General features: G+C 34.5%; 1 protein-coding gene across 4 annotated transcripts in view; it reads right to left on the reverse strand.

The window, feature by feature from the left end:
- fynb (FYN proto-oncogene, Src family tyrosine kinase b) overlaps window positions 1-13,280 on the reverse strand; it is a 52,756-nt gene that overhangs the window by 36,396 nt on the left and 3,080 nt on the right. For 3 of the 4 annotated variants that reach the window (XM_043219034.1, XM_043219033.1, XM_043219031.1), the window contains exon 2: window positions 4,637-4,699. The gene's annotated coding sequence lies outside the window, so the exon portion shown is untranslated. Of the gene's footprint in view, window positions 1-4,636; window positions 4,700-11,665; window positions 11,773-13,280 lie in introns of all 4 variants that reach the window. The other variant, XM_043219032.1, reaches the window with a different exon arrangement.

Below are 13,280 nucleotides of genomic sequence, written 5' to 3' on the forward strand. Positions count from 1 at the left end.
GTTTTGATTTATTTTTAGTCTGACTTGTGGTCTCTTTGAAAAAATATAGACTGTAAAAAATGGAACTGCGCATTTTCCAGAGTCTTAGATACAAAAAAACAAAACACTTATCTTTAAACTACATAAAATAATTGTCAGACCAACAAAATTACACCAGATTTTGTCCCAACTAGTCAAACACAGCTGTTTGAAAAAAAAAAATGTCAGTTTTTGAAATGTTTAAGCTTCCCAGCATGCTTTGTAACATGAATAAATTATGCATTTACTTTTATAGGACTGTTGTACTTTGATGTAAGGAGCTCATCTTTTTTTGATTGCCACCGTTCTTGAGGTTAGTGTGTCTACTTATGTCCATTTTCTAGTCTAGTAAGACTAAAATATCCAGACTAACTTAGACTAACTTATCCATTCATGTTTGCCATTTGCAAACAAAAAACTCAAACAACTTTCAAAAATAATTATACTACATTTAAGATAATAATATTGGGCTAGCTAAACAAAAAAGAGACTTGACTCAATTAAACAACTGAACAAACTTGAGTAAATGCAAAAACGCTTGTGCAGCAAATTGACCTGAAACTATTTTATCTTTTGGATTCAATATAATTAAGCATATTTTACCTTAATCATTACAAACTTTCCCAAGCCAACTGTACTGTGAAGAAAATCCCATGTGGTCTCAAATCATTGTTTTATTAGAGCTGCACTAAATGTATTTGTCAAATGACACTGATTTATAATGAGGCAAATAAAGTCTTTATTTGAGACTCATTGAATTAATTAAGAGATTCTTTTAAAAATGCTGATCCATCCAGTAATAAAACAAGTCTTGAGTGTGTCACAAAATCATTTCTGTGAACCATTTTTTAAAGAAATTGTATTGTCACACGATCCTTCAACAATCACTCTAATATGCTGAGAAAATACTCTTATTCGGCAAAGACAAAATAAAATGATCAAAAGTGAAAATTAAATAATTTTTACTGCTATTAAAAATATATTTATGAATTTATAAAAAAAAATTATCATACATTCCACAAAATAGTATTTTCAACATTGATAATAATAAGTAATAATTAAACACTAATAATAACCGATAATAATTGAAAAAATATTCTCAAATTGTGCACATTGGTATAAAATAAATGCAGTCTTGGTGAGACATTATTCCACATTTTTTGAAACTGCACATTACATTTATTACATATTATTATTATTTTAGATTTCTCTAAATGCTTCTTTTATCAAAGCTGATAAATAAAACTTAGCTGCCATTTCATCCCTGCATCATCCCAAACTTGTCAGTGAAGGGATTTCTGTGCGTGTGTGTGTCCTAAGGTAAACAAGTGTCAATGGCCAGATAAAGGATCTTTGTAAAGCTGCAATCTCTGTCTGAGCGAGCTCTGTGGTGTGTGAAGACAAGCACCAAGAAAAGTGGCTCTGCACAATGTGTGTCACAGCTCTGACTGGGAACAATAGAACAGGAACAGCTGGGCCTATCCAATCCTCATCTGTCCATTAAACGGTATTAATGCTGCCCCATAAAGCCTCTTTAGAGATGCACTGTGCAGAACGTGACAGAATGCACTCGATTTAAAGGCTTCATTCTTAATTATGCACACACACTACGAAACTGCAGCTCCACCGAGGCTGTGTAGGTTAAAGGAACGTCTGTGATATTTTGAGCTGAGCACACTAGGGCATGTAGGTGGGTATGGTGGAAGGTATGAGTTGACGGGGTGACTTTTTATGCGTGGGTGCTGCATTCACATGTTGGTGACAAACCCACAGCCAGCTGGAATGAAAAAAAATCTTACCCTGACAAATCTCACCTGACATTAACTGCCATGTAACACTTTAGCTTACAGATAAACGTCCTTTTTTGTTTTGTTTGGTCTTAAGAATGTGATCTTTTTACTCAAAAGTAAAGTGTTTTGTCATCTGAACAACTGAAGTCTCATTCACTTTGCTGTTTTTCTTCAAAAACATGGTTTGTCTTGACAGTCTTACTAAAAAAAACTAGTGGCTTATTAGCATACCTATTGTTAACATATTGGTTTATTAGTACTTATAGTCTGCATGACTATATTCTATATCCTTAATCCTTACCAATACCTAAACTTAGCAACTATCTTGCTAACTATTAATATTTTATTAATAAGCAACAAATCTGGAGTTTATTGAGGCAAAGGTTGTATCAAAATGTTTGTTAGTTATGAAAATTGGACCTTAATATGAATTTTTGTCAACAATTAATTAATTTAGTGATGCTAGTTCACTAGTTATGCTAAATATGGCAATATTAAGATATTCTGCTTGCATGTGAATCTTATCGACACATTGCCCTATAAACTGAACAAACCTTAAAAATGCACTTCAAATTTTAAGTTTTGACAGTTTAGGGTGCTTTAATTATAAGATGACAGCATTTGCCTTAGCTGTTAAAACCTTAGAAAAGAGTTTTAGCCATTGCACTGTATGGCCATTTCAAATGACTTCCTTTGATCCCTAAAATATATGACGTAGTTGCAGAGTTACTTATTAACTGTCTTAAGGGGTAAAAATAAATCAAACTGATATTGGTTGATACAGATTATACAGATCATTATAATGCCTTTAGAATACCCTTATAATCTATTATAAATACAAGCTTATAATACCAAGGTGTTACCAAAGTTGTTGTTTTTTCTCAGTGCTTTCTTTGATCTTTTAGGCAGAGCTTCATCATGTGTAGCACAGAAATTACACTGAACCAGCACAGAACCAGATCTATTGAAATCCTTATGCTTTCTATCCACACACGATGTTGCTTCGCCCTTCATCTTGTTCCAGTGTATAATGCTCAAGCATCAAAGTGGAAAGTGCTTATTGGAGCCACAGAGGTCTGGTTTAATGCGAGCAGGCCCTGGATTCTCTTTATTATGCAGCAGGAGTGTCAGGCCTGCTGAGATGCTCACTCCATACATCTTTGATGTGCAGTCACCCACTGCCACTACCCAGCAGGCCCTGGGCTTAAAACGCTGACCAGTGTGTTTCTCTTCAGAGACAAGAAAAAGAAAACCACGGAGAGAAGGAGAGAGACCTAAGGGGCATAGGACAGTAGTAAGCAGCTCTACCATTATACCGTATGGAACCCGTGACTCACTGAAACGTCAAAAACACACACACACACACATTCCACACAGTCTAATCACTTCAGTATGTATTCGCTAACCCAAATTACCTCACGAAAACACACATAATCTCTCAGAGTCAAAAGCAGACACACAGTCCATTTACACACACTCCAGTTTTCAGCAGTTCATATGACTTCATACACACACACTCCCGAGTCAAACACACACACACACTCTAGAGTATTATGTTTTCTTTTCACAGAGAAGACACACCCTACACTGAACTCTATCCAACACATGTTTTCTTCGCTATCTAAAAGAAGACATAAAGTAGACCTTTACTGACCCATTTATACAATTTTCTTTGCTGTTTTGGGGGAAGTATGTGGAATTATATGGAACAAATTTAAACGTGGTAAATGTCATTGCTACCCTAATGAAAAACAAATATGCATTCATGCTAATTATACTAAAAATACATCTGCTAAGTTACGTACTTCTTAAAAATACCCTGCAATTGTACTTTTAATACACTAAACTGGTGTAAGTTAGTGCTTATGCCCTTGTGCAGAAGTAGTACTGAAGACCAACTAGAGATAGGCTGAATTATATCTTATTGTGCTAAAGTGGAATTATTGCAAGTATACTTCAGGACCAATAAGACCGATATCGTTCAAAGATCATACAATCCTCATCAACAGTGATATTAAAACACATTTTGGGCTTAATACTAAGAAATCTGCGTTTTACACATATAGTACAAAAAATAAAGATTAATTATAAATGTTAAATCATTAAGTCTCGAGTGATATTAAGTAAATATGTTAATAGATTTTAATCATAATTAGTATGAAACAAATGCAGAGAGAGAGAGTATTTTAAATACAACAAGAACTAATAATTATTATTTGAACATTAACACTTAGCCTCTGTCTGTTAAGCCAACCTAATACCATTGGAGAAAAAAACTTAAAAATAATTAAAAATAAGAGGCAGCCAATTTTGTTTGAATTTGTACAATGTGGTTCATATGGAAAAACACATCCACATGATACCTATAAATCATTCTTAATATTAAAGAACAACAGATAAAGCCACTGAAAAACAGTATCGTTGGAATCACTTTCAGAACTTTTTGTTTTCATCTGATGAACAACAAGCTCAAATGGCACCAAATCAAAATCCATCCTGCATTAACAAGCACGCGAAATTAAAGCAGCAGACGAGCGTGGGCTTAGTATAAACAGATATGATATTGCTGGTGTGGACGCTAATATCGTTATCTTTATAGTTATCATTCTTGGTGTATGGGGCTTTATAAATACAGGAAAGTTCACCCCAATGCAAAACATAACCATAAGTGACATGCAGTCATACTGTATATACAAATGTGCAAATATATGAATATATGAAAATTGTGAAATTCTGCAGAAATCTGTGGGTGTAGATTTCAAGCAAAACTGCCTAAAGCCCATCATACTTTCCCTGACCACGTTTCTGATGCAGTGTTTTACTCTCACCTGTATTTAAAACACAGCAAAATCCTTATTCCCTCCACATTGCTTTGTGTTCAGAAGAGAATCCTGAGAGAAACAGAAAGAGAGACACAGATTAATATTATAATGTGATAAACAGCTTTATAATCTGCTCTGACCTGGATTATAAACCTTTGCGCAAAACAGCCAGAAAATGATAAAAGGAAAATGTCAATCACTCTAGTACAATTTAATCACAATCAACATTTCTATATCCCACACACAATAGTATTAGCTGCTATTTTTAGGAACAGAAAAAAATGAATCCACAGTCAAACGTATCTGTATAGGGCTGCATGATATATTCTTGTTTGGAATTATCCAAATAGTTTTTCATATATTTCTTTCATAATCCTACAATGTCCTCCAAACCAAAACTATCTTGGCGGCGTATTCATGTGATATCGTGGCATTTAGCCATTTTAAATTCAATCTGACAGACACCGATACCTTTTCTCATACACTAGATTGACAGATAACAACAATATTCACCTGATAATTTACATAACATGGTGATAACACCGCTTCTGCAATCTGTATGAGATGATGCATGGGATGACACACTTTTCCCCCCGACAGAAGACAAGCGTGACACTACAGAGTGTAACTCCACATAAAACACATGCAAAAGCAAAGCACAGATGATAGAAATAAAATGAACCTCCAAGGAGAGCTATATTTAGCACAAACCCATTTTCTTAATTAGGTTTGAACTATAGGCAGAAAAACCAACTTGGTATTCAACATGAATTAAGAATTTAAATGATTTGAGAGCAAATGGATCTTTGTTAAATGAAAATGAAATAATAATTATAGAAAGCAACATCATCTGATCTATTCTGTAGTGTTGCGTTCAGCCAGACGTTGAATGTGCGAAGCAAGCAGAGGGAAATCTTTAATTGAGGGTTCTGTTGTATTTTTAGAACAGCTTGGATGTAAACTAGAGGAAGAGCTCACTCTGTACAGCTCACAGACGGGAAAACCTTTCATTTTCAGTCACATGAGGGCTGTTTGTGAGCATGTATGCTGGATGGTTTAAATCAAGTATTTTGAATTCTGCAGTCATTTTTAATTCCTTTTTTGTGTTTCTGATTTTTGACGTTTGGCATTTAATTATCTTAACCAATTATGGAGTGCTACAAAACTAATATGGAAAAAAAAGAAGAAATTTAAGGTGACAGAAGTAACATGAATCTAAACTTTGTTTAAAAAAAACAACTTTTTAATAAAATAAAATTGTTTAATGTTAACATATACCATAGCGCTAAAAAAAAATGTAATTGAAGACATCAACTTAATAATAGCCCTAAAAATACCCAAATTAAAACAAAGTCCAAAATCTAAATAAAAAAGCACTGACAAAAAATACAAATAATTAAACTAATTAAAAGAAATTCCAATTCAAAATCAGTGGTATAGCATAATGCCATATGCTGTTTATTTTCTCCACATGATCAGTCTTCCTTGCTCTAGGTCTAGTGAACTCCCAGCATGCACTACTTTCTTTTTCTATCCTCGATTTGTCCATCTCTCTCATCATGTGGGGTTCTCGTGAAGATGCAGCCCTGAGGGTGTTGTGCATTCAGCTGGATGCAAGCATTCACTCACACACACAGACGCTTTATGTGTCAGAGAGAGGGCAGCTCAGACCATAGGCAACAGGAGGGGAAAAAAAAAAGCGTTGCACATTCAAGTGAACGTTATTTACTGACTGATAGTGGCACAGCAAGATATTCACTGCTGAAGACACAAAGCTGCAGTGTTGCCTGCGAAAAACACGTACGCACACCCATACAAACGATCGAAAACACAGCAAGACAATTCACAACATGAATTATGCACAAACAACCTCCAGAGAGCAGAGGCATACAGATGTCTTTTGTTCGGGTCTGTATAATGTAAACACTTGACGTGGCTAAGTTTAACAGGAACAGGGCATATCATTAAATCCAGTAACGCACCAACATTCCTGGTTGAAATGAAAATGCTTGTTTTAAATCTGCTTTTCTTTGGAATAATCTATTCTATTATTTAGTGTAGTTAACTTATGCTTGTGCAATGCTGATCAGTGTAAATTCTTTTTACTGAACAGAATTTTTATGTAAATGTATCACGTGACGTTGTGTAGGCCACTGCTTACTGTATATAATGCAGATGTGCGTATGCATGCGATTTTAATGAATTATACATTAAAAACACTTTAGAATAGAGAACACTAATTTGCTGCTTAATAGTAAGGTAGTTGTGAAGTATAGGTATTGGGTAGGATTAGAATAAGGTCACGAGAATAAGGCTTATTTAATATAAGGCTTAATGTAGAATATGTGCTTAATGGTTAATATTCTAGAAAGATGGATGCTAATAAGCAAGTAGTTAAGAGACCCTAAAATAAAGTGTTACACATTTTAGTACATTGTTTTATTTAGTCTTTCTTATTATCCCTGTCTAATCTCGTCACTGTGATTCTGTTTGTGCTGTAGAAGCCTTTCACAAATTCCTTGTATATGTAAACATACCTGGAAATAAATCTCTTTATGACTGATTCTAAAAAAAAACACTCAGGCCTGAAACATACACTATGCAAATGTGGACACTGATAGCTACACGAGCTCAATTCGATGCACTGTTGTACATGTCAATGCATCTCACAATGCAACATAGATATCCCTTGCATGATCTCCCAGCCTGACAAGTGACGATGCTATATAGCAAGGTTCAGATTTCAAAGTTTCTTTATGGATCCAAAAAGGTTCTTCTTGCACCTTGGAGCACCTTCATTTTTTTATAGTGCATTCGGTAATGTATTTATTAAAAATTATTCTGATTTTTGTGATGCATTTTAATAGTACGTTTCCCTTTAATTGGTCACAATGCACAACAATGTAAGCTAAGACTCAAGTGCACTTTTAATGAAAGTGCACATTCACTGTCTGACAGCAGAAGGTGCTGATGAAATCACAAAAATGCAGCCGTTACCCTGGAAACCCTCAACAGCTGTTACTTTCTGAAACATATTTAAATTATTTAAACAGCCATTCAGATTCCAACAAAAGATTCAGCCATTCAAAGAAAACAATATTTTTAATGTAAACATAATTTACTTAATTCTTCTCCTCTGAGTTACATCTTCCACCATTTTGTAAAATATTTACGCAATCAGCTTTGTTTATGTTTGAGGGGAAAGCGTGCGTTTGTGTTGTTATCCTTTCTAAGATGGCGGAAGATGTAACTCGGGGTATAAGTGGCATATGAAGTAAATTATATTATTTTTGTTTTCTTTGCACAAAAAAAAAAACATTCTCATAGCGTAGCAAAACTGAAGTTGAGCCACTGATGTCACAGGAACTGTTTTTCCAATGTATTTACCATGTTTTTGAATCTGGGAACATTTCAATTGTGTTGCTGAACCTCCTCCTCTAAGGAGGTTCAGATGGCTCTCATCAACAAAAAATATCTTAATTTATGTCCGAAGATGAACAAAGGTCAGGTATAGGGTAGGACTGAGGGATCTAAAATATGATTATGCAGAATAGGTCATTAATATTAATAAGTACTAATAAACAGCTAGCAAGAAATTAGTTAATAGTAAGATTTGGTCCTTAATAAATAAAGTGTTACCACTAAGGTTAACTAACAACTAACATTTTTTTAAGTGTTACCTATTGGTCTTTATAGTTCTTTTGCACTTTAATCTGTGTGAACATATTTTATTTAAAATGTTTTTGCATATTGCTTTATTATACTTAAATTGTCAGTTATTTTTGTTATAAGAGAAAAGTTATTAAACTTGTTTTACTTTATTATGACAACTGCACTAAACAACTAAATTTCGATATCTAGGTTAATGTGTTAATTACCTACAATTATTACAAGCATAATTAACTAATGTAATTTCTTTTTATTTTCACACAGGTTTCAAGTTAGTTATTGTACCTAGCTATGGTACAGACTTCGGTAACAAGAACGCCAACTACTACATTGACTCTAACATTATTAAGATGCACGAAAGGATGCTTATACTTTCAATGAAGCCATTTTTCTAAACACACTTTGAAATGCTTCTCATCTTGCTTTCCACCATATCTATGGTTAAAGTTCAGCTGTGCATATATCTACTTAAGTTACCACTGACCTGTTAATGCTAAACCATTAATCCTATTAGTTTAAAGTGCTAATCTACATATATTCGGTGAAAGCCTAATATTTAGCCAATGTTTTGTATCCAAACAAGCAGCGGTTCAGATGAACAGGGTGTTTGATAAGAGACAGACCATGGCTGTGTTTGTGTGATTCAGCATTGGCCCCGGGGACTGTGAGGAAGCAAACTGTTCCAGCTAATTGAATTCCTTTAGAAAGTCTGCTTCCCAGACAGCAATCACCATCAGCCACACAACACAACACACACACACAGTCTCTCTTATAATGACACACCATATCACTAAAGACAGAATGGCAAAACCATCTCCATTTTAATATTTTGAATTCAGGAGACTGAGCTTTACACCAAGACATGTGATATCCCCCCCATCCCCCAGACCATCTAATTTGATCCAGACACAAGCAACACCCTGAACTGCAATCGCATTCGGCCATCAATTACGTGTAACTAAACCACGCAAGCACAGAAAGACGCAGCTGAGTTTCCAGTTTTACAATTCGTTTTTCAAAAAACTGAATCCCAAAAGTTACACCCTTCAAAACCTCAGCTATTTTAAACATTATTTTAAAGCTGTCAAACTCAATCAAAGGTAAATCAAAGTATGGGTTATCTTGTGGGTTGTTATAATTAAATATCAACGAGTTACATTTTTAATAAAGAATGGCATGAGCGTAAAGTTTCATTCTCTTTTTGTCCTTAGTGTTTGATTAATACTAACAACGCAATAAACATTAGCTGTTTGGATGAATGTATACTGCAAGGCTGATCGAATTTACCACAAATTGCTTTTCCAATTCGTTTACAGAGCACAAACTGACTATGTTCACATCAAAAAAGCATCTTGATAAGGAAATTAATTTAATCATTTCACCACACCATTTTACTGCTAATAGAACAATTTTAATTTTTGATACTGAGACCCCTAACTAAAGTCCAAAGCTTATTATATGATATTGTCTTCGATATTCATTCTATAAATGGAACATGTGACAGGGTAGATTGGTGCAAATTTCACAGGATATAGGCCTATTTAGCCAAATTCTATTTTTACATTTATTTTATTTTTACTTTTTTTTTTAAAGTGATGTCATGATTTATTACAGACTTGTTAGCCGGCACACTTTTGACAGCCTGAAATACACGCTGTGCGGTGTATAGACACATTTAGTTCAAGGAAATTTAACAGTCATGTTTATAGCAAAAGGCCTGAAAAAAAACAAAAAACAAACATCTGACAGCACAAAAGCTTGTTTAGTTTCATCAGTGGGACATCATGCTTGATATGCCCTGGCCAAGCAGTTCACAGCTGCATTTGAATACTTGTGTAAAGTATGTTTCTGGTCTGAGGTTACAAAGTGGTCAATTGTTTAGTCCCTCTATGTATTGGCTGATGTCCTCTCTCAAAGACCAGGCATAAGCTCCCTACGCAAGGGCAGAGTAGTGCACTGTGGGCCGTGGTAATATGTGATGACCTCAGCAGAGGCTGGGGGTGGGGCAGCTGAGATGAAAAAGAGCCTGACCCACTCTAGACTTTCCACTGGCCAACCACACACACAGAATGAACAGCTGAATCAGAAGATGAATACCTAAAAGATACACTTTATCCTAAAACAAAAGTCTTAAACTGTCTTGGGATTTTTACTTTCTCAGAGGAGTATGCAAGAAAGTGAACTCGGTGAACCCGGTTGATAACGTCTCAAATCGTGCACTACGGACCTTTTTCAGGTTTCGGGGGTTTCTTAGCAGGTGAAAAAGACATAGTTGGGTTAACTTGAAGAACAGTGAATGGGAGAGTACCACAAATTAACTTTTTTGCATATTATTCTCAAATAGCAGAAGAAAAACTGATATTGTTTTTATGACTTTCAATAAAAGAAAAAAAAAATGAGAGAGACTGATAACAGAGAGAACGATATTAAATCCCTCCCATATATGCTGCATTAGAAAGACCTTAGCATTAACTTAAACCATTTTTTTGCAATTTAATGCGGTAATAGGTAATATAATACAAAGAACAGTGTTATAAATATACATATACTTTCCAGTACACTATATACATTTTAAAAGATACAACCCAACTTCAGCTCTATGGACACAGAACTATATTAAAAACTGAAAAATTGAAAGGCAGTAAAAAAATTACAGAATTTTCACTTTTGAGTGAACTATTCCTTTGTTTTGCAGGTCAGTTTATAACTGGTAGACTCTCTCTTTATGCAAAAAGTAAAATAAGCAATTCAAAGGATGATTCTCCTGAAAAATGTAAACACTACAACATTTGCCAATGGACAGGTGGAATCATTATAGTTTACTCAATACCAACTTAGTTCAATGATACTTTCTTTCTCAAAATCATGCTTTTAATAAACATTTGTAAGCAACACCATAATGTTGTGTGGTTGGAGCTGCAGCTCTCCACCTGTGGTTACAAGCATAGTTTCAGTTTCTTGTTTGTATAATTTGTGGACTTAAATAGACCATGCTCTTGAGCAGACTATGTAGGGTAACATCTAATATATACTCAATTTTCATCTTAAGTCATTTAGTTTCAGAGAATGACTTAAAGAATGCATGTGCATTTTTGAGAAGATTTCTAGATTTCTAGCATTTCTAAAGCAATGTAAGATGAATCCTTCAACTGAAACGTAGAAATAAAGCAAAACAGCATAACAAAACTACTGGAATTTGAGGTAATGTCTATTATTTACAGCAATAAACTGAATCTCAAACTGAACAAAAGACAATACCGCACCACTTTCTCCGCAGCTAACACACATGCTGTTGTATTTCTTCTGCTCATTTCCTCAGTGTGTGGCATTTTACCTTCGATGTTATAATAAAGTCTCTGTACTTACACAGTATGGGTTATAGACTCTAGAAGACGTCTGGATTGCAGGCGGGGCAGTCAAAGCGATGTCTGACGGCGCAAGATGAGCCCCATATGTCTGCTCCCAGCACAAATCTGACAGAGGTGAGCAAAACAGGATGACACGATACTATCTAGAAATAAACTAGATATTTTCACCTCAGAAAACCCTCCAGCTTAAAGGTGCATCCCAGTCAAAACAGCAAGTGAAATATAACCCCAGAAGTGTTCATCTGTGTTTCCACGGTTACCTTTCCAGGGTTCTGCAGACTGATGTTATGACCAGCTGCTTCATTCAGCTGCTTCCTTTTTGGACACTAACCATGTAATGCACATTATGGGTATGACTTTTTCTTTATGGCTAAGAATTTACATGATTTACAAGAAGTACTGGGTTAATTGATTAAAGCGTCAGTTTACACAAAAAATTTTATTCTGTCAATAATTACACACCCTCGTGTCGTTCAAAACCCATACGTTTTAGTTTATCTTTGGAAAACAAATTAAGATATTTTTGGTGAAATCTGAGATTTCTGAGTAATCTGTTTGCCTGTTACATAAAACATAAACAACGCTGTTAAGTCGAGGAGAAGAGCTGATGAATAAAATTGTTCTTTTTGTTTTCTTTGCCTACAAAAAGTATACTCATGGCTGAACCACTTATCTCACATGCACTGTTTTATTGATGTTTTTGGGTCTGTGAACGTTTTAGTTATTTATTAATAACTACATTTTTTAAAATCTTTTTAAATCAATTAACCCAGAACTTCATGATGTTTATTTGGTGAAATAAAACTAAACCTTTAATATCAGAAAAAAATATATATTTAAAAATAAGTTAATAATAAACCGCAACATATGAGATGACAAGTGCATTTGTGGATAAAGAACACATGACTGAATTTCCTGGAAGTGGTTTTGTGTAGTTTTGATGTTACACCAGCAAATACCAATGTAATGTTTCTATCTAATAATAAAACATAACAAACAGATAAAATCTTGAACAAAACAGTTCATAAGAACTGATAGACAGCAACGTGTGTAGAACAATATGATTGAAGTGACATGATTAGTCATGAATTACCGTCTTTAATTTAGTTGTTACTTACTGTTAACTCCAGACATAATGACATAATTGGACAACACACACCTGAATATGATGACACAATTAGCTGATTTTTTTAAATTGTTCTCTGATATATACATAGAAGGTATGTGGCTTAGGTAAGGGCAAAAATTCTCCACAAACGGCTGATGTCAATTTACAACTCTAAGATACCTCAAGGGTTGAATGAAACATTCTGTTATGAATAAATGGTCATGAATAATAATGTTGAGCTCTGCTCTGATTGGCTGTTTTACAGTGTGGTTCAATGTTAGCTGTTTCACAGTGTGACTAATTTCAGTAGCTCACACAGCAAGGAAAATATATATTTAAATACTTTCTCTTAGTTACACTGTCAGGTAATTAACAAAATGCAGGCATCAGGGACCCGCTATTTATACGGGCATTAAAACTGCTTTCACATGCATGACGGCTTTTTACTTTCACTTTCACTAAAAGATTCGTGATCGCACAAACTCTGTTCATTTTATTAGAATTT

The sequence above is a fragment of the Puntigrus tetrazona genome, chromosome 20 (assembly GCF_018831695.1).
Source record: "Puntigrus tetrazona isolate hp1 chromosome 20, ASM1883169v1, whole genome shotgun sequence".
Classification (NCBI taxonomy): domain Eukaryota; kingdom Metazoa; phylum Chordata; class Actinopteri; order Cypriniformes; family Cyprinidae; genus Puntigrus; species Puntigrus tetrazona.